A 10,793-nucleotide genomic window follows, 5' to 3' on the forward strand; every position below is an offset into this window, starting at 1 on the left:
CCTGGTCTCTGTAGTGCTAAAAGCAGGTTGTATGCGAAGGTCTACCTTTTGCTTTTATTGGTGTATAATCTCGGTGGTGTCGTGTTATTCTTAATATCAAATGGAAGGGAGATACGAAGTGATAATAAGTCTGCGTCGTTCCAGCCGGAAGAGAAATAAGAAGCATCAGCCTGTTCCTGTTTGACAATGATGTTCCTGTTTAACACCAGCTGAGTAGCTCGAAGGCCGCACATCTTTCTTTCTACATGAGGCTACTTATTGTAGAGATTGGTCCCATGGTTTCCAGCGTCTTGCATTCTCACGCTGTGTGAAAATCTTCGTGTTTTCCCGTAGCCCCCAGTCACCTTTTACACAGACTCTGCTTCTAACCGCAGCCCCCACAGGAGTTTGTAGGATTTCTGTGCTAGCGGGGAATGTGTTCTCACCTCATAGAGCCAGGTACAAACTACGCAGACGGGCACTGTTCCTTGGGATGAAAGCAGGGCCTTTGGGGCTCTTAGTGTCCCCGTTGGGTTGTATACATAACACGCTTACTTTGTGGAGTGGAACAGGTCTGCCGGCGCCCAGGTGCCCTAACGCAATTCATCCCGAGGCCCGCAGGTCAGAACCGCAGTCTCACCTGTCTTTGCGAAAATGCGCTGCGATCTGCCGTGAAATACAAGGCGGGAAGTTTATGAGGAGCCGGGTCCACTATCTCCTGCCGTTTACATGTCTAGTCTTTCTTCAGACTTCATTCAAGTGACAGCTTCTTGTTTGATGTCTGGCTTCCACATCCTACGTCCATTGCCAGGCAACTTTCTAAATAGCACCCCGACCCATCCTTCCCAACCCCAAGCCGCCTCTTCCTATCTCTGGCGCCAGTGTCCTCCCCCGTCCCTCTTTCTTCAAGCCCTCGCTTATCACCTTCATGGACAGAAAATACTTAGCTCTCTCTCAACCTGCGTTTTGCACCTGACACGCATGAGTACCCTGGCAAATTCGGACGTTTCCTTAATACCCCTTCTCAAATGGCACTGCAAATTCATCTCCTTTTAACTCCCAGAAGTATCTAATTGGTTTTGTCCCTGCATTACATGATCAGGAGAATTCCACTACAGAAGAAAATCCCAGGCCTAGTGATGGCGGTTCTGGGCATTTTGCCAGCCTCTCCCAGGTTGTGTTTTCTGACCCCACCCACTTCTGATCTGTAATGTCCTGGTCAATAGAAACTACCTGGCCCAAACGGAAAAGGCAAGGAGGACCACGGCAGGAGGCCTATGGTGTCCTCTGTTGGCTACCCTGGGGACGGCACGCATAGATCCGCTTGTCCCGAGAAGCCTCTGCCATCCCGATCCGGGTGCGGTACAGAAATCCGCCGCTCCAAAGAAAACCGGCTAGAACTCACAGGACACCCGGCAAGTGTTCTGGACACTGCGAGTGGAAGCCGTACGTCCTACGGACTGATCTAGTTTGAGGAAGACGAGCCATTTACTTCTAACCCCAGCAGCGACATTGCCTTGCTCAAATATAAAATATATGAACCAAGACTGAAAACAACTTTCATTGCGTTACTGATGAGCAAAAGGGTTTTTAGAATGTTTAAGAAATGTCCCTTGTTTTGGGACCTGCATCACTAACGTATGCTTGGGATTCCTGATCGAAGAGTTTCTGAGCGAAAGCAGCCCACCAATCCAGTGGCTGAGAACTGCTTGGATATTGGCTTCCAGGCGCATCAGAAATACCGAGGTTCTGACAAAGACGTGAGCTTCTGTCTGCCTTTGGGAAGGCCTTCATCCGGTCCTGGCGATGCCACTTGCCTTCTGTTTGATCTTGGGCCACGTCCTTCAATTTGCTAGGCTTCAAGTTGGAAAGTGTTACAGGAAAATAATAATAATGTGCAATTAGAATTATTGCACAGATTACAGGAGATAGTCTAATAGTACAGCTAGCATCGTGTGTGGCTTATGTTAAGGATTTGCTGATAGGAAACAATATCCCAGATAAAGTTTTTTCCCCTTAATTATGAAATATAATAAAGAAAATTGTGTAGACCTCTGCTTCAGGCCTCAACTTTTTTGAAAAAACGTTTGAATGAATTTTGCACTTGTGAAGGTGACATCCTTTTACAAAATAAGTTAATACTAAAGAATAACGAATGGAATTTACAAAACATACATTCACAACAAGAACTTGTTCCTAGCAGCTTTGTTTACAATAGTCCCCAAACTGGAAATGGTTCATATGCATCAAGAGGTGAATGGACCTATTGTGATATATTCATCCAATGGAAGATGGGACAAATCATGGAAACATGAAATAGCATGGGTGAATCTCAAAAACCTCATGCCGAGTGATGAAAAGAGTGCATTCTGTATGGCACCATCAGGCTGAATTTCTAGAACAGGTGAAACTAACCCATATAGTGACAGAAACTACATCATTGATTGCTGGAGTCAGAGAGTAGAGGGGACTGACTGCAAAGGGCACAAGAGGACCTTTTGGAGTAATAGACATGTCATCAAATTTGAAATGGATGCATTGTACCATATTCAACCAATGCCTTAATCAATTTGATTGTAAAAAGTAATAAGAAAACCACTGCAAGTTGGGCGTGGTGACTCATGCCTTTATCCTAGCACTCTGGGAGGCTGAGGCAGGCGGATCACCTGAGGTCAGGAGTTTGAAACCAGTGGGCCAAAATGGTGAAACCTCATCTCTACTAAAAATACACACACACACACACACACACACACAAATTAGCTGGGTGTGGTGGTGGGTGCCTGTAATCCCAGCTACTCGGGAGGCTGAGGCAGGAGAATGTCTTGAACCTGGGAGGTGGGGGTTGCAGTGAGCCAAGCTCATGCCACTACCACTCAGGTCTGGGTGACAGAGTGAGTGATGCCACACTAAAAATAAAATAAAATAAAATAAAATTAAATTAAATTAAATTAAAAAACAGCAACGAAAAGAAAAAGAAAAGGGCTGGGTACAGTGGCTCAAGCCTGTAATCCCAACACTTTGGGAGGCCTAGGCGGACGGATAACGAGGTCAAGCGATCAAGACTATCCTGGCCAGCATAGTGAAATCCCAACTCTACTAAAAATACAAAAATTAGGTGGGTGTGGTGGCGTGCACCTGTAGTCCCAGCTACTTGGGAGGTTGAGGCAGGAGAATTGCTTGAACCTGGGAGGCAGAGGTTGCAGTGAGCCGAGATCATGCCACTGCACTTCAGCCTGGGCGACAGAGCAAGACTCCATCTCAAAAAAAAAACAAAAACAAAAACAGAAACAAAAAAACACTGCAAATCATAATGTCTTCTACTTAGTTTCATGTAGGTTTAGCTTTAGAAGATTCCTTTAGAAAAGTGTCTCTCGAAATGTGATTGAGAGTTCGGGAATTCCTTTGTTTCTGTCTTTTTGTCTTCAGTTAAATTCATGCACTATTAAATGGAATATTTGTAAAATAAAAGTACAGTCTAGGCTCAATTTTACAAAAGCATATATGTATATGTGGATATATATATATAAAAAAATATATAACTCCCATATATATATAGCTTTCTTTATTGTTCTATTTTTTCTTTTGTGGGTGTGTGGGCAGGGGGACAGTCTAGCTAAAATATACATTCTTCTCTCTGTAGATATACCAGAAGAACATGACTCGATCAGTGTTGCCCTAATGTTAACAAAAGTTATTTTGAACTTAAGGTGATCAGAAATTTTACGTATCTGCACTTTTTCTGTATTGGTGGTATGGTCTATGCTAAGCATGTATACTTTTGTTTTAAAAAAGTGAGAGTAACTTTAAAATTGTTTGGAAGACAAATACGTACATATGTGAACAGTACTTAATTCCAGGTGGTGGGAATATGGATGACTGGTTATCTTTTTCTTTCTGTATCTTCTATATTTTTAAATGGAAAAACTCAGTGACCTGGAAGTGAAAGAACAGATTAGATTTGGAAGGGGTGTGGGGCAGGTGAGAGGAAAATGTAAAGGGAAGGACAAACCCAGTTCTGGCAGGACCCTGTTTAAGTTAAAGGTTTCTGGGGAGCAGTTGTTGGGATAAAAAGGAAATGGGGAGGCAGGAAAATCATGAAAATATTTAGGAGAGTGTATTGCCTGTCTCATCATTCCTCCTCCTTTTGTGTTTCTTCAAAAGAAATACACAGACTTACATTTCTTTTCAAGTTTGCTTACCATTTGTGTTTCTCTTTTATTAGTGTAACTGCCCGGTAGGTTTATCTTGCTGGTTGCCCAGAAAAGTCAATGGAGCTGAGAACAGCAGGCTTTCTACAACAGAGAAAGAATTTAATAAAAGCAGAGGCAGCTGAGGGACCAGGACAGGGGTTTATTATTACTCCAATCTGCCTCCCCCCAAATTCAGAGACTAGGGTTTTGTTGTTTTGTTTTTCGGATAGTCTGGCAGGCAGGGGGCTGGGGAATGGGCAAAGCTGATTGGTTGGTTTGGGGAATGAAATCACAGTGTCAGAGCTTGTTTACTGCACTGAGTCAGTCCCTGGGTGAGGGCCACAGGACCAGATGAGCCAGTTTACCGGTCTGGGTGTGCCAGCTAGTCCATCATAAGGCAGGGTCTGAAAAATACCTTGAACACCCTGTCAAATCTTAGGTTTGATACCAATAATGTTATATATAGGCACAGTTGGGGAACTTAGGAATCATGAGGCTTCTGGCTGCATGGCTCCTGAGCCATAATTTCCAATCTCGTGCCTAATTTGTTAGCTTTGCTAAGGAGGTCTGATCCCCAAGAAAGGAAGGGGTTTGTCTCAGGAATGGGTAATCATCTCTGGTTCAGACTTAGACTTGGAACTAAACTCCTCTCATAGTTAGCCTGGCCTATGCCCAGGAGTGGACAAGGGCAGCTCAGAGGTTAGAAGTAAGATGCAGTCAGTTACGTCAGATTTCTTTCACAGTCATAGTTTTCCTATGCCAGGTTTTTCTCACTGTCATAATTTTTGCAAGGGTGATTTCGTTAGGAGCAGTATAAACACAGTGGTTCTGAGAATGTCCTCTGGAGCCAGGCTGCCTTCACTTCAAATTCCTGCTTTCAAATCCTCCTTTGCTGGCTGAGTGACTCTGGGCAGGTCACTTAATGTCTTTGTGCATCGCAGTTTTCTCATATGGAAGATGAAGGTGACGGTGTGACCTCTGCCTGAGGTAAGGACTAAATGAGTAAACATATGCACATCATCAACTGTGTGTGACATGTGGCACTTTGTGATTGATTCAGGCACGGTTGATGATGTGCATGTGTTACTCATGTGCATGTTAGTTCTTGTATTTTGCCTGCAACACTGCACTAAGAGCAGATGTGATGAAAACCAGTTGCACGGAAGTTATAGCCATGATACTTTGCTGTGGCCGTGCACCCTCCCAGGGAGACTGCAGTAATCCTCTCACCAGCAGTAACCTCCTGGGCTGGGAGATCCCAGGAAGGCCCCTCAATCTCCAGCAGGTTTGACCCTCAAGGAGCTTCAGGGAAGGAGCTAGAGAAGTATTTCTATCTGGGAAGAACTGGGAGCTTATTAGCTCATCTGTTCAGCTTATACACAGGGGAATAATGATTCAGTTTCTTGCTTCAAATCTGCCCCAATAAAATGTTTATAGTTTTATAATGAAATACATTTGTACATGTAAGGGAGGAAATATGACTTTTCCTCACCCAGCCTAGGTTCACTACTGAGAGACCCTTACAGCAAAACACAGACCAACAAGAGAAGAGCATGTGTACTTATTGAATGTAAGATTTACATGACCGGAGCGCCTTCCAAAGAAAATGAAAGCCCATGGAAACAGCTAAACCTCAGGTTTTGTTTTGTTTTGTTTTGTCTTGTTTTTGTTTTTTTAACAGTAGTTTTATTGAAGAATGGATAGTCACGGAGAAGTATGATAAGACAATAAAAGTATGATCTAACAGTAACCAACTGGGGAAAATATAGCCAGGCCTCTGTGTTCAGGCTCTTCTGTGTCCCTGTGTCTTCACACTCCAGGAATCACCTTTCCTCTGGGTACAGAGAGGGCACCTCTCACATAAGGGTTTTATAATTGACTTCAGGGAAGAAGGGGAGGGGGAGGTGACAGTGACCTTCCTGCTTCTGTTGTTTACTCAAATTTCTTTAACATAAAATATTCAATACCCTAAGATGTTATATTTTGGAGTAGCATGTCCTGAACCCCATCATGCTCATGCAACAAAACCCAGTCATTGAAGAGCAATGACTACAAAATTTTTTTTTTTTTTTTAGACGGAGTCTCCCTCTGTGGCCCAGGCTGGAGTGCAGTGGCCGGATCTCAGCTCACTGCAAGCTCCGCCTCCCGGGTTCACGGCATTCTCCTGCCTCAGCCTCCCGAGTAGCTGGGATTACAGGTGCCCGCCACCTCGCCCGGCTAGTTTTTTGTATTTTTTTAGTAGAGACAGGGTTTCACCGTGTTAGCCAGGATGGTCTCGATCTCCTGACCTCGTGATCCGCCCGTCTCGGCCTCCCAAAGTGCTGGGATTACAGGCTTGAGCCACTGTGCCCGGCCGACTACAAAATATTTAAATTCAAAATACAAATGATGGAAATGGGGTGGCTCATGCCTGTAATCCCAGCAGGGAGGTGCAGGGAGGCCCAGGCAGGCAGATCACTTGAGTTCTGGAGTTCCAGACCTGCCTGGCCAAAATGTCAAAACCCCATCTCTACTAAAAATACAAAAATTAGCCCAGCACGTGGTGCACACCTGTTGTCCAGCTACTTTCAGGGGGTGGGGAATGGGTGGGCTGAGGGTCAACTGAAACAATATTTACAAATGATTTTTTTTTTTTTCCTATAAGGCTAGTCAAGTGAAACAGTGGAAGTGGAGAAGGAACAAAGAAACCTGTAACTGGTTGTGATCACTTCTTTGTAAACAGGAATGAATTTTTTATGCACTATACTCTGTTATCACATTTCCGTATGCTGCAAAGCTGGTGGTGAACAGCAGAGCCCTGGTCCCTTCCTACACTTAACTCTAGGGATAACAAATTTTAATGCATGCAGCCTACCTCTGCATAACTATTGTTACTCTTTGACTGTCCAATTTTCCATCCCAGGCCCTGCCGTCCAGCCTGCAAGAGGAAACGGAATTTGTGTTTCCTTACCTGCCAGTCCACTCCAAGGAGCCAAGAAGGCGTCCTCTCACCCCCCACTCCCGGCTCGTCCTCCAAACTGAGCCCCTCAAAGACTGCGGTGTTTTTTAGTCCTTCCTAAGCGCTCTCAGCCGCAAAATATGAAAATGAGAGCGATGGTCCTGAGTGCCTGGAGCGACATCTTAGTTAGTTCCCAAGGCCGACCCTTCAGGAACCTCATCCCAAGTGCTCTGAAGAGCAGGAGAGAACATTTTTAACTCTGGTAGTGTCCTAAGGCGTCTTCTCCTTGGGGCAGGGTTCTGACGGGACGAGGGGGAGCCCCACCGTCAGAGACTCGCCTCTCAGAGCTGCTCAAGCTCCTCTTTCCCGTGGTCCCGCGGGAGCTCGGCCGGGGCGGCGGAGGATCTAAAACACGGCATTACCGTCCTAATTAAACAGAAAGGTTCCACCGAGACTCGAACTCGGATCGCTGGATTCAGAGTCCAGAGTGCTTACCATTACACCATGGAACCTCACGATGCATATTTGCTAAAGGCATCTGCATTCCTAATAAGTAGCAATAGTTCCCACCCACCCATGTCACTCCACTTGAGGAAGGTGGAGGAGCAGGAAGGAGCTATCCTTCTTGCTTTCTCTCCGCTCTCTCCTTTGATCGACTTCTATCATTTCATTTGCACCCCGGAAAATGAGGCAAAAATCCGCTGTGAGTTTAGGGCCAGAGAAGAGCCCCTGAAGCCTTGTTCATAGAGTTTCCTATGCTGAGGTGAAATTTCTTCCTCTTTATTTCTCTCTCTCTCTTTCTTTCTTTCTCTCTCTCTCTCTCTCTTTCTCTCTCTTCTTTTCCCTCCTTCCTTCCTTCTCCCTCCCTTCCTCCCTTCTTTTCCTTCCTTCCCTCCCTCCCTCCTTTCTCTTTCTTCTTTCTTTCTTTCTTTCTTTCTTTCTTTCTTTCTTTCTTTCTTTCTTTCTTTCTTTCTTTCTTTCTTTCTTTCTTTTTCTTTCTCTCTTTCCTTCTTTCCTTCCTTCCTTCTTTCTCTTTCTTTCTTTCTTTCCTTCCTTCCTTCCTTTCTTCCTTCCTTCCTTCCTTCCTTCCTTCCTTATTTGCATTGAGACAGAGTCTCCTTCTGTTACTCAGGCTGGAGTGCAGTGCAGTGGCAGTGGGCCATCTCCCCTCACTGCAACCTCCATCTGCCCGGTTCAAGTGATTGTAATCTCCAGTAGCTTCGATTACAAGCGTGGGCCACCATACCTGATTAAATTTTGTAAATTTAGTAGAGATGAGGTTTTGCCATGTTGGCCAGGCTGGTCTTGAACTCTTGACCTCAAGTGATTTGCCCACCTTGGCCTCCCAAAGTGCTGGGATTACAGGTGTGAGCCACCACACCCAGACCAGAGATGAAATTTCTGCAAAATTTCTGTTATTTTCTTTTTGTTTTCCCTCTTTTCTGTTTGCCCAAGGAGGCCAGATCAGGACATGGGACTTCCTGGGCACCTTGCCTCCTTCCTCCCTGTAGTATATAACAGAAGACAGCAATCAAATGAGATTGGGAAGCAGTGAATCCTTCATTGTCTTGTTCATATACTTCTATGTTTGTTTGTTTGGTTGGTTTTAATAAAATTTTCTCACCCGAAATGGAAATTTCTTGGATTTAAAATAAATGCACTTAGCCAGGTTTTATATTTCTATAAAACACTCAAACCAGGCCATACTCACCTGCTATAACTCAAAATCAATCATATACTGTCAAGGTCAGTAGGCAGGGCCCTAACATTTAAGCACAGTGTGTTTTCTCAGAATTGGCCAAGTTAATGCCATTCCAATTTCTCAATATCTCAAAACCCATTAATTGCAGTCTTTAAAAGTGTACATGTATTGTTACTGAAAGGCCAGGTGTTTGGTCTAGGCCGTGCTGCTCAGCTCACAGAAAGCTAATCATTCAGACGTTGAGTATTGCCAAGGAAGAAGGCATTAAATGGGTGCTGCAGCTGAGGAGACAGGAGATCAGTCTCAAATTAATCTCCCTGATCAACTGAAGTGAGGGGTTTATTTAGCAGGGAAGAAATGTAACCGTGGGTGGGAAAAGAGGAACTAGGGAAGGGTGAGGAAGCATTCATGATGAGTGAGGGGGCTGACATCTTATTGTCTGGAGGCTGTGATCTGCTAAGTTTCAGGTCTAAGATGCTTTTTGAGAGGCCTGAGGGTCCTTTCCTGAGGAAGGAACTCAGGTAAAACAAATGTAAGTTTCAAGCTTTAAGACCAGAAGGGTCCATTTCTACGTCTATACAAAAACACTGTCTGTGGGACTATTGCATCAATTTGAGTCCCTGCTTTCTATTTCTCATTTCCTCAATCATGGGGAATCTAGTCATTCATCTTTCTGGCTGCGTCATGTAGAGAAGGGGCATCCTGAGCAGCTTCACACCATGGGTGACCGCATGGCCATCCAGGAATCAAACTTTCACCCAGGAAGGAAAGCAAATACTGTAGTTTCTCCTGAAACAGAATCTTCCTTTCTCCAGTTCTCCACTTCCACTAAAGACAAAACACAGCAGGACCAACCTACCTGCAAAAGAAGCTTCAGTCCCATATACTTAGCCTGATTACCCACAGTGCAGCAAGAATCATTGTTCATATAGGCGCTCCTAAAGAGGCTTTGCTGGAACATTTCACAATGCCATTTCAGGCAAAGCCCTGGGAAAATTACCAATTCCTCCACCTGTGTCAGGTTATAAAAGAAAACAGAATCATATTGAACTTATGCAAACAAACACATTGTCATGAGTTAAGAATATTCAGTTTACAAATTCTAGAGAAATTCAGCAGAGAGAAAAATATGCCTCAAATTCTGTTTAGAAGACTATTCTACTCAATTGTTGCAGGCTATAAATAGCTCAAAAGAAAAAAAGTTCTCCAGACTCTGAAGAATAAACAATGTTTCAAACAAACAAACAAACAAAGGCCATAAAAACTTATTTCAGTCCTCCATTAGTTTAATCCATGCAATCATCTCCTGCTCTGCTTCATACAGGGCTAGCAATCTCTATGAACACATCAGCCTTTCTATTAGTGCCTTGGAGATTTTCTCTTTAGTTCAATGGCACGATCTCCAAAGTTATCAGAAACCTGCATCCAAGAATCCTTTTCATGGACTTCTCCAAAAAACCAAGGCCTGGACTGTAACTGATTATAAGTCACTTTTTGAGAAGAATCAAAGCAAACAACAATTGTGGATGACAAAAGCCTTAAGACAGCCACAGTTATAGACACAGTTGACAAGGGAATTTGGTTGCTTCTGTGGCACACAATTTAATATAATAATCGTAATTATCACTGACAGCATATCAGAACTCCAGGAATCTCATACAATCCTGGAACACACATTAACAACACATCTGTGTCAACAGAACCCAAAGGAAGTGAAACACCACTTCAGATTTGACAATGCTTCTTGCATAATTCTAGCATAACAAATAAGCCTAAGAAGCCTAATATATCTATCTTGGACTTCAAGAACCTAATATCCAAAAAGTTAATTTGAGGTCCAAAAGGCTTAATATGGAAATTTTACTCTTAGAAAGTTTGCCAAATATCCAAGTTTTGAGAGACTTGATATCACAAAATAGGATCACAGGTCACCTTAAAATAGTCAATCATTTAGCCAAAAGGTAAGCAAAAATATTTTATCTAT

The 10,793-nt window shown here is 43.7% G+C and overlaps 1 non-coding gene across 1 annotated transcript; it reads right to left on the bottom strand.

Moving 5' to 3' along the window:
• Positions 1 to 7,547: 7,547 nt before the first annotated feature.
• Positions 7,548 to 7,619, bottom strand: TRNAQ-CUG. Its single transcript has one exon. It is a non-coding gene; the product is annotated as a tRNA-Gln (tRNA).
• Between the last annotated feature and the right edge of the window lie 3,174 nt (positions 7,620 to 10,793).

This window comes from Mandrillus leucophaeus, unplaced genomic scaffold (genome assembly GCF_000951045.1).
Source record: "Mandrillus leucophaeus isolate KB7577 unplaced genomic scaffold, Mleu.le_1.0 Scaffold457, whole genome shotgun sequence".
Classification (NCBI taxonomy): Eukaryota; Metazoa; Chordata; class Mammalia; order Primates; family Cercopithecidae; genus Mandrillus; species Mandrillus leucophaeus.